Consider the following 18270-nt stretch of genomic DNA (forward strand, 5'->3'; position numbering starts at 1 on the left):
TGCTCATATTGATAGTAGGCCCTCAGTCATGTCTGGCTGTACATGATGGGGTAGAGAAAATGTCAAATTTTAAGTTTTAAGGAGAATCCTTAAAATGCTTTTTGTGTGCTAAGGGAGGTGGTAAGAGCAATATAGGTGAGAGAAACTTATGGAAAGGGGAAATCCTTGTACAAAATTAAAAATATAAAAATAACGCAAGCACACAAGAAAAGAAGGGGTTAAACTAGGCATAGTGGCAAATGCCTGTAATTCCAGCACTTGGGAGACTAAGTGAGATTCCAGCTAAGGAGATTCCAACTTCCTGAGAAACACAATGGGCACAGTGGCACATGCTTGCCGTTCCCAGTGACACAGACTTACAGTAAAGTAAGAGGATCACATCCCAGGTCCACCAGGGCATAAAGCTGGGTCCTACCTCAAAAATAATCAGTATGAAGAAGGAATGGAGGCATGGCTCAAGTATTGGAGCATCTGCCTAGCAAAGGCAAGGCCCTGACTTCAATCCCGAGAACTGTCACAGAGGCAGGAAGGGGAGAAAGGGAGGGGGGGGGCAAGGGAGAAAGGAGAAGGGAGAGAGGGAGAGAGAAAAAATACAGGTTTTGGCTAGAGTAGGGATGGGAAGGGAACAGGCATATCTTCGTTGCATTTGTATTTTAGTGGTAGAACATTTGGCAAGTATACACAAAGCCCTAGGTTCAATCCATAGAACTGAAGAGAAGAGAGACATAGGTAGGTAGATAGAGAGATGATAGAGAGAGAGAAAGAGAGAGATTTAAACTGTGAAATGCATCAAAATGTGGCAATCATAAGTGTGATGTGTGTGGGTTCATTTGTGTGTGCAGGTTTGTGCATATGTGTTGAAGTAGAAAAAAAAGTTCCAATCACCTTCTTCATCCCAAGATATTGATTTAATCAGTGTGAAGTGAGTTTGAGGAGCCCTTGATCTAGATATGCTATCAAGCAGAAGTGACAGGTATGCATATCTTTTAGCCATTATCCAAGTTCTCTTCTTTGAAGACCTTGTCATTCATTGGTCTATTTGTCCATGCTTGGGCCACCTCCACAGTTGTAATTAATATAGCTTTCTAATAAATTATTATGACTGGTATAGTCAGTTACTTCCAACTTGTTCCTCATTAAAATATTTTCCTATTCGTAACATTTTATTTATTATCATTTTAGAATCAGCTTGTCAAGTCACATGCACACACTTACATGCACACACATAACTTTTTTTTTACTGGAATTACTTTGAGTATATAGATCATTAATATTGAATTATTAATATTGAACCTTCTAGTATGTGAACATAGTATATTTTCATGTTTATTTAGCTTTCCTTTTGTTTTGTTTTGTTTGTGCCTGGGCATTGTTCCTTATCTGTTTTATTCAAGGTTGGTGGGCTACCACTGAGTCACAACTTCACTTTCAGCTTTTTGATGGCTAATTGGAGATAAGAGTCTCGAGGACATCCTTCTGTGGCTGGCTTCAAATTTTCATCCTCAGAATCAACTCCAAATGGATCAAAGACCTCAATGTCAAAGCAGACACTCTGAAAACATTACAGGATGGAATAGGAGAAACCCTAGGTCTTGTTGACATAGGCCAAAATTTTCTTAATAGAGACCCAGAAACACAACTAATCAAAGAAAGGTTCGACAAATGGGATTGCATGAAATTGCAGAGCTTCTGCATGGCAAAGGACATAGCTAGCAAGTTCAGTAGAAAACCCACGGATTGGGAGAAGATCTTTATTAGCCATACAACAGACAAGGGTCTCATATCTAAAATATACCTGGAACTCAAAAAATTAAACTCCCCAACAACAAATCTTCAAAGAAGCAACTGCCCAATAAATAAGTGGGCTAAAGTCTTAAAGAGAAACTTCTCTGAAGAGGAAAGAAGGATGGCCAATAGACACATGAAGAAATGCTCAACCTCCCTAGCCATAAAAGAAATGCAAATCAAAACAACATTGAGATACCACCTCACTCCAATTAGAATGGCTAAAATCAAGAACTCTAATAACAAGAGATGCTGGAGGGGATGTGGACAGAAGGGAACCCTATTGCATTGTTGGTGGGAGTGTAAACTTGTTCAACCACTTTGGAAAGCAGTATGGAGGTTCCTCAAAAGACTCCACATAGAGCTCCCCTATGACCCAGCAATCCCACTTTTGGGCATTTACCCAAAGGTTTACAAACAAGACCACACTAAAGCTACCAGCACGACTATGTTTATTGCAGCATTATTTACTATAGCTAAGATATGGAACCAACCCAGATGCCCCTCAGTAGATGAATGGATCAAGAAAATGTGGTATATATACACAATGGAATTCTATGCCTCCATCAGAAAGAATGACATTGCCCCATTTGTTAGGAAATGGAAAGGCGTGGAAAAATTATATTAAGTAAAGTAAGCCAGGCCCAAAGAAACATAGGTCCCATGGTTTCCCTTATTTGCAATATCTAGTGTATGTCTGAGTCAAGCAGAAAAGGTCAGATAAGTTGATGTTAGGGAAATGAACCCTAAGATATGTATTCATATGTTTTTTTTCTTTCATGCGATTGTTTCTAACACATTTATAAGATTATTTGTTGCTTTGTATGTCCCTCCCCCACAGTATAACCCCTGCTTTCACTGTATTTGATGTTGGTATATAATTTGTGGAGGGGAAGGGGAAAAACAAATCGTTTAAATAGGGATACAGGTGGACCCATTGTAACAATGAGATGTACAAGTCATTATGTCGAAAACGAACTTTACAACTTTGGTGGGGGGGGGGGAGGGGGGGGAGAATTGGGTGGGGGTGTGGGGGGAGGATGGGAAGGGATGGGAAGGGGAAACAAAGGAGGAGGCTACAATGCTTGATAAGAAATGTACTCATTATCTTGCCCATGTAATTGTAACCCCTCTGTACAGTATTTTCACAATAAAAAAATTTTTTTCATCCTCAGATCTCAGCCTCCTGAGTAGTTAGGATTACATATATGAGCCACAGGTATGAGGCTTGGCTTTCTTTTTGTTTAATGCTTATCAGTTTATTGGAGAGATATTTGCATATTATTTGTAAGACTTTCTCATCTATATGTTTAATTGAATTGACCTATATCTCTTGATAATCTTGGATTCTTTTTTATTCTCTATGTAATTTATTTAGTAATATCATCCTTACACCTTTGTGTCTCTTGTGTTCTTAACTTACTAGCTAGAACTCCATGTGCAATAATGAGTAGAAACAATGGTAGTAATCATCCAACTTTACACCCTTATCAGCTATAGGAATTTCTCATCTATTATTAGTCGATTAAATTTACATCTACTTATTTGCTTTATCAAAATAATGAATTGATGGTGAATCTCATGAAATGTTTTCTCTGGCTTGTTGAAATGATTATACTGTGTAACTTCATTTTTCTATTAGTTGTAAATGTAGTAAATTATATGAATTTATTTTTGAAAATTTAAGTCAGTTATGCATTCATGGAATAGATATTAACTGGGTGGCAGGGCATTAGTCATGTATTTATTGCTAGTTCAATTTGCCTTTTTAAAGGGATTTCTAGGCCAGTGAGCATGTCTGAGATTAGTCTTGTAAGTAAGTGCAATTTTCCTATTTAGATGTGACCTTGTCAGCTTGTGCTAAAGGGTTTTGTTGCCGCCAAAAACTGAATTGGAGTATTTACCTTCTTTTCTTCTCTCTAGAGGAATTTGCATTATATTTCAGTATTTCTTTACAGAGTTAATAGCACTCATCATTACAGGAATCTGGGGCTGCAGTTTTCTCTGAAAGATTTAATATTATGGATTCGACTTTTCAATAGTTTTAAGTCTATCAATTTTGATAGGTTTGACTCTTCCAGAAATGTGTCCACATCGTCAAATCCTTTAAATTAATCGCCTAAATGTTTTAACTACTTAATATCACCAAAATAGGTGTGAGTTCTGTAATTATTTCTATTTCCATTCCTTACATATTTTTTGTGTGTGACTTCCCTTCCTCTCTATGGTAGCTTTCTCTCATCATGACAAAATGCTGCAATGACAGCTTAAAAGAAGTAAAGGTTTATTTTGGCTCACAATAACAGAGGTTATAGCCCATGGTCACTTTGTTCCATTGTTCTGGGCTTACAGTGAGGCAGAATATCATGGCAGGGTCCATGAAAGAGCAAAGTTCTCCCCCTTCAGTGGCCAGGAAGCAATGAGAGAGGAAGAAGCCAGGGTCTCAATGTACCGTTCGAGGGCATGCCAACAATGATGTAACTTCTTTACACTAGGCCGTATTTCTTAAAGATTCTATCACTTCTTTCCAGTGACCCAGGCTGAGGGTGAACACTTAAAACACATGAGCCTTAAGGAAACATTCAAGCGCCAAATGTAGTATTGTTGTTATCATTGGTGGGGAAGGTTGGGAGGTGGAGTTTGATACACTGGTTAAAAACTCCAGGCCTTGTGCTTGCTAGGCTGGCACTCTATCACTGAGCCATACCTCCAGCTCTATCTCTTTTTACAGAACTTTATCACCCTCTTCCTATTTTTATAGAACTGCTTCCCGGCTTCTCACTGCTTGACCTTCTTCTTCTTCTTCTTTTTTTTTTTTTTCCTGTGCTTTGCTGGTCCTGGGGCTTGAACTCAGGGCCTAAGGCACTATCCCTGAGCACTTTTTCTCAAGGCTAATAATCTACCACTTGAGCCACAGTTCCATTTCCAGCTTTTTGGTGGTTAATTGGAGCTAAGAGTCTCAGGGACTTTCCTACCTGGGCTGGCTTTGAACCATGATTCTCAAATCTCAGCTTCCTGATTAGCTAGGATTACAGATGTGAGCCACAAGCACCTGGCTACTTACTTCTTTCTGGTTTTCTTTTTAAAATTTCCCAGCACTCAGTTGCTTTATAAACATAATATATTGTACTTGTCATTTTGTGTGTGTGTGTGTGTGTGTGTGTGTGTGTGTGTGTGTGTGTGTGTGTGTGCTTGTACCAGGACTTCTTGCTCATAGCTGGTGTTCTACAACTTGCACCATTTCCCATCTAGCATTTTAGAAGAGAAGTCTTGCAGACTTTTGTGCCTGGGTTGGCTTCAAACTATGTCCTTCAAGTCTCAGACCCTCCAGGTCTCAGCTTCCCAAGTAGCTAGGATCATGGGATGGACCACTGGTGCTTGGCCTCTACCTGTCATTTTGTTACGTTAAAATGCATTGTTACCTTGCTCATGTAATTTTAACCCCTCTATACGGTATTTTCACAATAAAAAAAAACTTATTAATAAAAAAATGCATTGAAACTTCTTCTATTGTTCCACATGTTCAATTTTTATATGTGTTTAAAATATGTACATTCTGTTCTTGTTGGTATGGTGTTCCTGTGTATTTATCTATTATGTTTCTGAATAATGTTTTTTAAATACTTTCATCTTTATTGATATCATGTCTGCTAGCTCTACCTTTTCTAATTGGGGTCTTTTTGTTTTGCTTTGACTTCAGTACTGGGATTTGGACTCAGGGCCCTCTGTTTGCTAGCATGTAATCTTACAGTTGAGTAATACCCCTAGACTTGCAATGGAAGGGTTTAATTTTTTCTTCTCATATGCTTTTTTTTTTTTTTTTTGGTCAGTCATGGGGCCTGAACTCTGGGCCTGGGTATTGTCCCTCAGCTCTTCAGCCCAAGGTTAGTGCTCTACCACTTGAGCTACAGCACCACTTCTGGCTTTTTCTGCTTATGTGGTACTGAGGAATCGAACCCAGGGTCCCATGCATGCAAGGCAAGCATTCTACCACTGAGCAACCCTACCAGTCCCTCAGATGCTTTTTTTCAGGTTTTTCTTTATATATTGAAAGTCATGTTATGAGTTGTTTTTCTTAATCTGAAGTCATGATTTTTGCTTTAAAACCCCCGCTTTTTCAAATAGATTTAACTATACTAGCTTGCTCAGAGTATTCTGATTGTTTTAACAATCTGTTTCTTTTTTGAATTTTCTCATTTGAATTATATGAGAATATTTTTTTGATGTTATGCCTCTCCATTAGCTTTGCACTTGTATGGTTTTATACTATTCTTTATTGATTTCATGTGATAGTAAGACATGTATCTCTGGCCCTAAAATATAGTATTAATGGTTGTTATCATTTTCTTCTACAAAATGCAAAGCCCTTCAAACACTTTATTTACCACTCTCCTAATTTAATAGCATTCTTATCAAGTATTCAGTTCTCTCTATGTTAAAACCTCAAAGATTATTATTTTGAGCAATTCATTTGCATTGGCATTTTGCTTTACTTTCATTTTTATACCTCTGAGTTTCTACTTAGGATAATCTTCCTTTTACTTAAGGACTACCATTTAGTACTTACTTTTCTATGTTTTTACTGGTAATTTTTTTCTTCGTTTTTTTCATTAGTCTGGAAATACCATTTTTGCCTTCAGAGTTGAAAGGTTTTTTGCTAGGTTTAAAATCCCAGGTTAGCAATTCTCCTAAGTGCTTTAAAAGTACCATATCTATTGTATCTATTAAAAAGTCAGCTGATAGACAGGTACTATAGCTCATGCCGTAATCCTAGCTACTCAGGAGGCTGAGACCTGAGAATCATAGTTAGACTCCAGTAAGACAGAACAGTCCATGAGACTTTTATTTCTAGTTAACTAACAAAAAAACAAACCAAAACAAAACCCAAAAAAACAAAAACCCAGAAGTGGAGCTGTTGCTCAAGTGGTAGAGTGCTAGTTCTTGAACACAAAAGCTCCCAGGCCCTGAGTTCAAGCAACAGGACTAACACACACACACACACACACACACACACACACACACACACACACACACACACACACACACGCACACACACACACACACATGTCAGCTATCAATTTTATTGTTGTGAAGCTAAAGCTTCTTTTTCTATTACTATTAAGATAATACTTTTGTCTCCAATTATAAGCAATTTTTCCTTATATATGGATTATTTCTCCTCCTCCTTCTTGTTATTATTATCTTTAAGTAGTTGTACAAAAAGGATTTAATTTGCATTTCTTTTTTCATCCAACTTGGGATTCTCAGGGCTTCTTAGTTAATTTTCCATTGCTTGGGGGAAGTTGTTAGCCACTGTCTATTTATTTTGACCCACTGGTTCTCTTTTTCTGAGAATCCAATTTTATACTTGTTAGAATATCTATCTTTTCTTTTACTTTGTTTTGTGAAATTCTATTTTTTTCATGTTTCTTGTATCTGCCAGTGAACTAATTCTTTCTTTAGCTGTCTGTTATTAAGATCATCCCCCGAGTTTTTAATTTGGATAATCATGTTTTTGAATTCTTGTATTTTACTTTGTTCCTTGGTTTCTAGTCCTCTGCTAAATTCTGCAATCAAACTTTTTTCTGTTTGGAAACTGTAAATACAGATATCTTAAAATTGGCCTCTAATGACTCCTTTATCAGGAGTTCATAGGTATCTATTTATAATTTTCTGCTGCCAATATTTCCTCTATCTTTCCACATTTTATTACATTTCTACTATGTGGTTGACATTGTGTTTGATAAAATAGTTTAAAAAGTAGAAATTAATTAAAATAGTTTACAAAATAAAGATCAATGAAGCCTGGGATAATGTTATCATTCTCCAAAGAGTATGCCTAATACTTGGAGGTATTATCAATCAGGTTTATTTTACACAATTTCACACATTGGAGAGATTTTAAAATATATTCTGTCCCTTTAGCGTTATACGTGTTACTTAGTTCCCATATCTTTAGAGTGTACTTTTAGGATTCTGACCCAAATGATCAGGATTTCTCATTCTTTATTTTTTCCTTTTTTATGGTATTGGGATTTGAACTCAGGACCTCACATTTGCTAGGCACATGCTCTATCACTGTATGCTAAGCCTTTTGACTACTGTCTCCAAAACTAGGCTAGAGCACCAGAAGGAAAGTGATGATATTAAACATGAATTCCCTTCCTTTAATAGTTGTCTTCATCTGGAGCTTAGCTCTATTAATTCTTTTCTCAACCCTGAGATCTGTAATGCACTCATATCCTAATTGTTTAAAAACACCTCTTAGATTTACTGAAACGATTCATATATACTTCCAAACAAGAATTTCATTTGGATTTCCCTTTCTTCACAGGATGGCTGTAAACTAACCTGAATATTAGTTAAGAGGACAGACATCAGATCCAGCAAATCTTGATTAAACCTGGGTATGCTTCTCTCCGCAGGCCTTCCCCTTCCTTGCTCATAAAATTGAGTTAATGATTACAGCTCATTTGTTGACAAATAAGTGCAATAACATTGCAAAGATATATCTAGTTAAGCACAGATTAAATGGCAACTGCTTTGAGGTAAACTATTTCTATACTTTAACAACATTTACCAAAGGTAAGCATTTAAAATTTAACTTTTTTTCCTGATCGTTATATTTAAGGAAGGAATTCTTATGTCATGATTTGGGGTTCCTGAGAAAACAAACCTACTGTAGATATTTTTCCAAATCTTAGCAGCGTTTATACTATAAAACTCAAGGAGCAAAGGAGGAGGCTGCAATGCTTGATAAGAAATGTACACATTAACCTGCCCATGTAATTGTAACCCCTCTGTACAGTGTGTTCACAAAAAATAAAAAAAATAAAAAAACTCAGGGAACCAATAGAATACTTCTTTATTTTCTGGAGTGAATTAGAAACTCTAGCTAAGGAGTTTCTGCATCTAAGAAAAGGTCTGGCTTTGCATGAAAGATGTCCAAAGCTCCTGCTTGAGTGTTTGCCTGGGTTTCTACAATTGCCATGATTGCCTTAAAGCCTTTATTAGCTATTTCTTCACACACAGGTGAGGCCAAAGGTACAGAGTAAAGTGTCCCTATGATTACCCTCAGGGGCTGTGTTGCTAAAAATCTCATTTTAGGCCACTTGGCCCTGTTTTCCAGGTCTAAGGATTATTCACTCTTCAGGAGACCATTCCTGCCAATTGCCACTGTTGAGCTTTTAAAAGCAGGTTCATTTAAACATCAGTAACTAGGAGTCTTCATTGACCTCATGCTGCTTAATTCCTAACCTGGTCTTGACCCCAGAGTCAAAGCCCTGTGAAAAGTCAATAAAAGCAGCAAACAATCTTATGTTATTCTTGGCAGACTTTCCTAAACAATGAAAGACTTTAACAATGGTTAATTATGGCTTAATAGTTGCTAACAAGTATTGAGTGTTAACAAAGTAGCAGGTAATGTGCACACATTCTCTGATTTGATTCACATAACAGCCAAGAGAGGTTACCCACTGTCATTACCCCTGTTTTACAGGAGAACAACTGTGTTTTATGGGGGCAAACTACTTAACACAAGTCCACAAACCAGCAATGGGGTTCATGGCCACACTTGGCATCTGCTAGATCTCCACATAGAATAATAGATCGACAAACTCAGACCCTCAGTTTATTACAGAGGGGGCTATTGCGAAGTTTTGAAGGAATTTCCAACAATTTAATTGATCTTTACTTACTAACAGAATTGCTCTAGTAGAATGAGTTGGATTCCGCTGTTATGGAGTATCCTGAGGAATCTGAGGATCTAATGAAGAAAAACAGGTGAGCAAGCATTAAAACCATCAGAATGAGAATGAAAAGAGCCTGGCAACAGCGGGACATCATCTAGTCACATGGGAAATCATGTTTAATGATGAGTTCATAAGAGGAAATTGGATCAGATCTTGACAAGAAGCTCCTTAGAGAGGCTACACTTAACCATGGAAGATAACTCTCCTGTAAGTATAAATCTATGAAAAAATCAGCCTTCTAGGTTCAAAGCATGTTCCCACAACATGTCTGACTGGATACATGCTGTAAATAACTGCATCACAGAATTTATCTCCATGAAGGGTTCTTGTCATCCTTAACACAAATTAAGTTAATTCTTAACTCAATGTCAGTCACAGCAACTATTACACTTGAGAGTGTTTTAAGGGGGCAAAAATGAAGTTACAGTCAGAATAAAGCTTGAGAAGTTACTTAATAGTCTGGCTGCTTTGCTTTCTTCCACAAGGTCCTTACGTGCTTCATCTGTTTGTTTATGTTCCCTGTGAATACCTATCCAACCAGAAGCCTGAAGCTCAAAGGCTTCTGATTACTCTCATTTACCTGAAGAGAGTAAACAAATTTCTCTCTTAAAGTCTTGAGACAGTTAAAATATACCTTCAGAAAACTATAAGATTGAAAATTCCTTTACTAAACCTTCGCTTTTTAAAACAATCTAATCTAACTAGTCTAAGTATGTCTAGATGTTGACTGTGGGTGTGTGAATGTTTAAGTTTAGGTGTGAAGGTGAAATTCCAAAGATGGCAATAATGAAGGAAGAGAGGTTATATAGCCTACAGCAGTAGCTTCCTATAGTGAATTTATGTAAGTGAAATTTTCATAGTTTTGCATACTTGCCAGCAATCCTGAGTTATGTCTGCTACACTAAATGTTGAACAAATATGTGTTGAGTGAATAAATTGACTTAGTATCTGAGCCAGTCAAAGCCTTGAACCAGGTCTTAAAGGATGAGTTTGGCCAATGGAGAAGGAAGAAGTTCAATCAGAGAGGAAATTACCCGGGTTGGAGATGGCTTTGAAGTTCTCACATAAGCAGACTGGTGGCCAATGATACCACGAACTAACCAAGATGGTCTGGGGTTTTAGAGGTGTCAGTCAAACCACACCAACACATTTTTGATACAAATAAGGACAATTAATATTTGATACGCTCATACATCATATTAACTAAAGTTGTTCTTAGCCAGGTGCTTATGGCACATGCCTGTAATCCCAGCTACTCAGGAGACTGAAATCTGAGCATTATGGTTGAAGCTAGTCTAGACAGGAGTCTGTGAACTCTTATCTCCAATTAACCATCTAAAACCTGGAAGTTCAAGTGGTAGAGTGCCATCCTTGAGGAAGAAAGCTAATATCTAGGCCCTGAGTTCAAGACCCAGTAATAACAACACCAGCAAAATAAATAAATAAGATTTTTCTTCCTCCCATTAACTCCATTTAAATCCTACAACTATCTTTTGACTATCCTATAGCTCAAGTAGTTAGAAATTCCTAGTTTTCACCACAGCACAGGACTGTTTATTAAATGTTGAGATGATCATATAGGTACCCTCTAAAATCAGCACATCTACTTCACATTTATTTATTATCAACTTCATTTGTGTTAGATAGGTTGCCATTTTTAAAAATTCATTTTCCACAAAAGGCTAATGTGGTATGGTATCAACATTTTGAGGAAAAGAAGGTATTAAAATAGTTTCACTTAAGTAGGGCAATTTTAAGATATAGCCATACAAAATAGGCAGAGAATGTAGAAGATATGTTAATGAGGTTGCCAGCCAAGAAATAAAATGTGTGTGCACATGCATGCACGCTCGTGTGCATGACCTTGGATTGGAATTTGTGTCTCAGCACTGTGGCCCGGATATGGGTAATTGAGAGCAAGTGTATCTCAAAGAGAAGGGAAGGAAAGGGAAGGGGAGGAGAGAAGAGAGGAGGGGAAGTGGCTCTTTAATAAGTTAAATCAATATTTCTCAAAATGTGAATTTTCTAAATTGAGCATTTCACAAATATGCATTTTCCAATTGTCCCTGCAGATTCCCAATATACATTAGCAATGAAAGGCTCTGAGAAGACCTGCAGGAAAGAAAATTATTTAACTTTATTTTAATCCAATGTGAACCAAACTTACCTGATGGTGCAATGTATTTTTTTATGGAGCATCTATTATTCTTTCCCAGGAAGATGGGGAGATATTGAATGAAGAAACCAATGCTAGCTGGGCACCAGTGGTTCACACCTATAATCCTAGCTACTCAGGAGGCTGAGATCTCAATCTGGGCAGAAAAGTATGTGAGACTCATCCACTTCCAGCTTTTATTGGTGGTTAATGTAATTGGAGCTGTGGCTCAAGTGGTGGCATGCTAGTCCGGAACAAAACGCTTAGGTACAGTGCCTGATCTGAGACTATGCCTCAGGACTAGCAGGAAAAAAGAAAAAAGAAAAAAGAAAAAATGCTGTATGTGACTGATAAATGCTTACTTTTGAATTTTAGAGGTAATTTTCAAATAAATTATTATGAATTTTCAAAGAGTTTCTCAAAAACTACATATAAAATAATTATAACCTTTACAATCAAAACTCTTAGAGTTAGGATGACAATGTTTTTTATTCAAGATTTGATAAAATAATTTAAAAATGCCCACCAATGATACAACCAATCCCAGGATAAATTATTTCTACCAGTATACAGCACAGAATTCCTCCAAAGCTGTTCATTCTGCTTAGATGCCTTCTGACTGTGAGTGAAATTTAATTATCTTATTTTCTTTAATAGCAGGGAGTAGATTAATTGCTTAAAAGGAAAAAGTATCAACTGGTTACACAGGTGGAAAGGTATAGAGTTCAATGTGCAGTTTATGGAAGTCTATAGTCACAAGAAAATAGAGCTAATGATTCCTATAACACACAGTTCTCTACTTTATGGTGAAATATATTTTAGTTTTGTAAAATGAGATTAAATGTGTTTACCATGCAGACTTCAGTTCAAATGTTGGCTCTCTTATTTGCCAGTTATCGAACAATGGGCAAGTATCTAAGCTATAGTTTTCTTAGAGTACTAGAAGTGTCTAAGATGGTTATGGATCACCATAACTGAGCCAAAGGCCATTTCCTAGCAGACATCATCCCCAGAAAGCCTGAGCCAAGAACATACTAACAGTAAGCACATGAAAAACACACATTATGGGGCTGGGAAGATGGCTCAATGGTAGAGCACTTGCCTTGCATTCATGAGGCCCTAGGTTCAATTCCTCAGCACCACATAAGCAAAAAGAAAAAAGCCGGAAGTGGCACTGTGGCTCAAGTGGTAGAGTGCTAGTCTTGAGCTGAAGAGCTGAGGGACAGCACCCAGGCCCAGAGTTCAGGCCCCACAACTGGACGCTCTCCCCTCCCCCCCCCAGAAAAAAAAGAAAAACACACATTAGGCTGGGCACTGATGGCTCATGCCTGTAATCCTAGCTACTAATGAGGCTGAGATCTGAGGATCACATTCAAAGCCAGCCTGGACAGTAAAGTCCATGAGACTCTTATCTCCATTAAACTACCAGAAAACCAGAAGTGGTGCTGTGGCTCAAGTGGTAGAGTGTTAGCCTTGAACTGGAGAGCTGACGGACAGTGCCCAGCCCGAGTTCAAGCCCCATGACCACCAAAAATGCAAAACAACAATAACAACAAAAAACACACATTAACTTAATCCCTCTCTCTTAAATAGAGATGTAAAACCAAGAAACATCGGGCATGTAAAAAGAATGGTAGCCTGAAACAGAATACCCAAAAGAAGTGAGAATCACTCAGAGAAAAAGAAAAAAAAAGAAAGGAAGAAAAAAAGAAAAGGAAGAAAGAGAAGGAAAGAAAAGAAAGGAAGGAAGGAGGAAAGAAGGAAAGAAAGAAAGAAAGGAAGGAAGGAAGAAAGAAAGAAAGAAAGGAAGGAAGGAGGAAAGAAAGAAAGAATGAAAGAAAGAAGGAAGGAAGGAAAGAAAAAAAGAAAGGCAATTGGGAAATAGAAAAGAACATTAAATACATTCCTATTAACACATCAGGAGAGTTTTGAAGAAACTATTACATGCTGAAAGTTAGAATGAAGTGCTAAAAATAAAAAGGAATAAGAGAGAGTGCACTTAAACACTTTAAAGAAAGGACTGCAAAAAAAAGTGTTGTTTTTTGTTTTTTTTTTTTAAATTTGAAGGACTAGAAAATAAACCAAAGAACCGCCTTTCTTCACTCTCAGAATGTAGGAGAATTTTTTTTGGTGGGGGGGTGGTGGGGAAGGTCAGTCGTGGGGCTTGAATTCAGGGCCTGGGCACTGTCCCTCAGCTCTTCAGTTTTCTGGTGGTTTTATTGGATATAAGAGTCTCATGGACTTTCCTGCCCGGTCTGGCTTTGAATTGAAATCCTCAGATCTCAGCCTCCTTAGTTGCTAGGATTATAGGTGTGGGCCACCAATACCGGCTAATTTTTTTTTTAATTCAAAAACTAGGGGCTGAGAATGTGGTTTAGAGGTAGAATGCAAGCATCCTCAGTACCACAGAAACAAAAAAAAAAAAAATCAAAAACAATGTGAGACATCTTAGAAAATCAGTGTACAGGTTTTATACATAGAATTGGAAATGAAAATGTATCAAAGAAATACTTGAAGAAAATATGTCCAAAGCTGAGGACAAAATTCTTCAGCTCTGCTGGGTTTCCTGAGTGCCTATGACAATTATTACAAAGAAAGCCATGCTTAGATACATTTTTTGATGGGTTGGGGTAGACAGGAAACAAAGAAACTTCCAAAGATTTCTATATCGTCAGTCATACATGAAGAAATAATAACGGTATTTTTCTAAGATCTCAGAAAGATAATTTTCCATATATTATTTTCTTTCGAAGTATTTGGAAATAAATTCCAGATAACCAAAAGTGAATTAATATGATAGTTCTTTGGTTCCAATCTAGATCATGATGGCAGCAGGAAAAAAACACAATTGCATCGCACACTTAATAGCAACCAATGGCAGAAAAGATAGAACTTTGTGGGGTGGAACTGGGAGAATCAGGAGTGAATCTCCAGGGAAAAAGGAAACTGCAATAGAAGAGCCACACAGGAAAAATTAATCACAAGGGCAAATAATGGAAGAAAAACAACATCAACTGGAAACTCAGAGAATCAGGTGGAAGGATAGATAATAAACCCAAATGTGTAATGAGATCATAATTCATAGTAGAAGCAAACTAAAATGTGGCAATACTAAAGAATAAAAACAGAGGGAAATTCCACTGAACCTTATAGAACCTTGATCAGGCCAGGGTTCATGACCATACGCCTCAGGGAGGTCTTGATCGGTCTATGTACAAGTCATGGAGATTTCAAGAGAAAATAAACAGTAAACTTTGATCTGAAGACAAATATGAATAGGTGGGGTAGAGGAGGAAAAGAGGGGAGGAGTACCTATTAATATATCATTAAGGGATGACATTGATCAAGATGCATTGTATTCTTATAAGTACTGCGCTAACCGTTTGTGCCACTGGAGCGCCGTGCATTGTATTCATAAACTGCTTTGTTGAATGATAACTCCTTTGTACAACTCCTTTAAAATTGTGTGTGTGTGTGTGTGTGTGTGTGTGTGTGTGTGTGTATGGAGGATCAGAGAGATAATCTAAGTAGATGAAATAAGAAATGGAGGTTTGGTACACTATTTTAAATTACTAACATAGATAAAAGTAAAATAAAGATAATGATACAAATATAAGATACTGGGAATATCCAGTACTGTAGGGAGGAAAGGGATGGTATTATTGAGTTAAAAACATCAGCATCCTTCTTAAAGATTCTATAAGCATGATCTATGGTTGACAAGTAAAAAAAAAAAAAAAAAGATGAAGCATCAAGGTATTAGCAAGTTTCCCATAGGAGGCAAAACAAGAAGAGTAGAAAAAGAAAACAACCTCTTGGGGCAGGGACTGAAACTGCCTCATTTGCTCAGTCTGTTTCCCTAGTGCCTAAAAGTGCTCAGTGCCCAGCATGCCTATTTAATCAGTAGTGAATAAGAAGAAATCTATGCTGGGAAAATGGCACTAGAGGTGCAGAAGAGCAAAGGCCAGGGTCTACCAAATGTAGATACTATTTGGATGGAAAGAAAGTTATCATTGTGAAAATGTGGGAAGAATAGAGCATGGCATGAAGTGGGTTGTTGCCGTGGGGAAGGAGAATGTAAGAGCAGGCCTTAGGGAGAAATCAGCTGGGTGGGAGAACTAGATCTTCCAGACTGAGGGAAAATGTGAATACCCAGGTGACTAATTCAGAGTTGAGGGCTACCTTGGGATGGAAGACAGGGGCCAAGACTACCAGAGCTTGGTTGGCCATTGATAATGCTGATTAATCATCCAATGAAGTCTTTGTGCATGTACTTGGGACCATATCTGTCTGTACTCTGCCATATTCACTTGTTTCTGGCCTACCAGGAATGGACTGAACTCTTAGATTTGTCTTTTAATATCTTATAGCTTTACCATAGCAGGAGAAACATACAAAGGAAACAAAAAAAATCACATAGTACATTAAAAACAACAACAAAGAAAAACCTCTGTGTACATGTCTTGGAGTTCATTTCGCTTAGCATCATCTTATGTGGTCATATGTACATAGCTATTTGAGCTATTCTGCTCATCTGCTAAGATTATCCAAGACATACACTAATTACGGCAAATAAGGAAAACTATGGGACCTACATTTATATATACATTTATTTGAATTAGGGGAGGGAAGGGGAACAGCAGAATGGTGAGACAAAGAACAAGGGCGGGGGAAACAATGCAACAGCAATATACACAATATGTTGGAAATGATTTGTACAACATGGGGGTTGAACGGGAGGGGGAAGTAGAAAAATGAGGGAAGGGGTGGTAAGTTTTACAAGAAATGTACTTATTACCTTATTTATGTAGCTGTAACTCCTCTGCACATCACCTTGACAATGAAAAAAGAAAAAAATCTAATAGCTTTGAGTTACTACAGAAGAAAAGAAAATGCTATCTATTGGACAACTGTGTGAAGCACAATCAATTAATTGCACACATTGTGTGTGCATTGCCTATGTTAAATGTTAGAGGGAAAATAGCTACATTTTCACCTTCATATAGGTTGTGTTTCTTGGGAAATTGTGACACCATTTCAGCAGAGGCAGAGGTACATTACCAGGGCAGTTTGGGCACTGATCAGTGGCAGAGAATATTCTATTCAAGAAACCCAAAGAGTGTTTACAGGACTCTCAGGAGGAGCAGGAGGCTGGGCCAGCTGCCAATGATGATTGTAAAGATATGGGCTTTACTCTTGAAGAAGTGCCCATTCTTAGAAGACAGAAATAGATGTAGATGAACACAGATCCAAAGTCTCACAGAGCAAAAATGCTACCCAGGGATTAGGCTCTGAGCACTGGGAAACTGAATTAACTCTTCCAACCCACTGGGGTCCTTGTTAGTGCATCGAAGCAGTAATTTACTCAATGGTAAGAGTTCATGTTGCTTTCTAAGACACTTAACTTACTCTGGGGATATTGGTAACTCACTAGGGGGAAATGGCTCCCTAATCTTTAACACTTGTCATAATTATTTTTCTTTCAAAATACTATTTTCCCCCTGAGAAACTCAAAATTAGTACACATAAGAAATATAGAAATGTAAGTGTGTGATTTTAAAAAAGTAAAATGTAGTTAGCAGCCCCAGGGAATTTTTTTGGAGTAAAAGTCTTAAATCAATTGTTTTCTCATTTCTGTTTCTGATCATTGAACATTTTATTTCTATATTTGTTTGAGTTCTTTCTATGTGCAAAGGTAGGGACACAGTGAGGAAGGAGGGAATTATTAATTAAGGTTGTATAAAGTCCAACATGAAAACAGGGCTTTCATACATAGAGATTTGTCAGGTTCTATCATGAGTGGGCACAACAATACCCACCATCCCTGTCTGCAGTGGCAGGGCATCTAGTCACAAGATGTGTCTGTGACTCAGTTGTTCAAAACCCAGGATCACTAGCTCACATTACCCCATTTTAATCAGAATGCTTAGTTCTGCTGTTCCCTTCTGTTACTGCAGTGGACGCTTATTGTGACTTATACCCATGGTCTCTCCTGATTCTGATATCCTTGCTCTAATGTGTGTAGGGGGAGGGGTGAAAAGTGTTCTCTCTATTAGCTACAGCTCAGACCACTTGAGGACTCTTGTGTAGGCCCAAGAAGCTACATGGTGCCACAGCCAGAACCACACCAGGGGTTATTATACTAAGAGTATAAAAACAAAGAAAGAGAACTTCCACTGAATCTTGCTTCTGGATCCTTGCTCAGCCCAGGGTTCATGAACATTCTCCTCAGGTAGGACTTCAATTTTAGTTTTCACACAGGTCATGATGATTTGGTTGAGACGTAAAAAAAAAAAAAACAGTAAACATTGATCTGAAAACAAATACAAGATGGGGGGAGGGAATGGTGATGGAGAAGAAGGGAAGAAGATCCAAAAATACGTTTTCTCAGTGGAGGATCAGGAGAGGTATGATCAGAAGCTGATGGAATAAGAAATGAAGATTGATACACTGTTTTAAATTGTAAGCATCAATATATAAAGAATAAAGGTGACAGTCCAAATACCAGGATTCTGGTACCTGGGGACCACTTCCTGAACCCCTGCCCTAGATTGCCTGACTTATGAGCCTCACCCACTC

At 37.7% G+C, this 18270-nt stretch overlaps 1 protein-coding gene across 5 annotated transcripts in view; it reads right to left on the reverse strand.

Moving 5' to 3' along the window:
* Positions 1-18270, reverse strand: part of Aff3 (ALF transcription elongation factor 3) — a 579697-nt gene that overhangs the window by 547688 nt on the left and 13739 nt on the right. For 4 of the 5 annotated variants that reach the window (XM_069988537.1, XM_069988535.1, XM_069988536.1 and 1 more), the window contains exon 2: positions 9483-9550. The exons of the other annotated variant lie outside the window; for it this stretch is intronic. The gene's annotated coding sequence lies outside the window, so the exon portion shown is untranslated. The remainder of the gene's footprint in view (positions 1-9482; positions 9551-18270) is intronic. 5 annotated transcript variants of the gene reach the window in all.

The sequence above is a fragment of the Dipodomys merriami genome, unplaced genomic scaffold (genome assembly GCF_024711535.1).
Source record: "Dipodomys merriami isolate MVZ:Mamm:240054 unplaced genomic scaffold, mDipMer1.0.p SCAF_36, whole genome shotgun sequence".
NCBI lineage: Eukaryota > Metazoa > Chordata > Mammalia > Rodentia > Heteromyidae > Dipodomys > Dipodomys merriami.